Source organism: Penaeus monodon, chromosome 33 (assembly GCF_015228065.2).
Source record: "Penaeus monodon isolate SGIC_2016 chromosome 33, NSTDA_Pmon_1, whole genome shotgun sequence".
Lineage (NCBI taxonomy): Eukaryota > Metazoa > Arthropoda > Malacostraca > Decapoda > Penaeidae > Penaeus > Penaeus monodon.
This window is the reverse complement of record NC_051418.1, coordinates 7,487,222-7,487,758: the sequence shown is the minus strand read 5'-3', so window position 1 is coordinate 7,487,758 and position 537 is coordinate 7,487,222.

Below are 537 nucleotides of genomic sequence, written 5' to 3'. Positions count from 1 at the left end.
GCGTGCTGTCTGCTCCGTCGCTCAACCCAACTTCCGACATCGATGTTATAGACTTCTGGACACATATTTTACTTTTGGACACAATTTTTTTTACCTCTGGACACATAATTTACTTCTGGACACATATTTTTACTACAGGACACATTTTACTTTTGGACACATTTTTTTTTACCTCTGGACACATAATTTACTTCTGGATACATATTTCACTAGCTAGGTATTTGACGGTTGATCGATAATTCGCTTCTATATCTCTCCTATTTTTTTAACGGACTGCTAATAGACAGGTAAACAGACTTGCGTAGATATATGCCTTATGGCTCAAAGACATGCGCACTTATTCTAATACAGCTTTAAGGGGAAAAATACATATGTTAGGTATAATCTTTAGTGTTGATGTTGCACAAGTTGAAAAAAGGCTTGCAGATCATGCAAAATGCGGTTCAAGGGTAAAGTTGTGAAAGTCCGCTTCTGACTTTCTCTGAAGCAACGGATGGAGGGAGAAACTGGTGTTGATATACGCCGCATGTCATATCT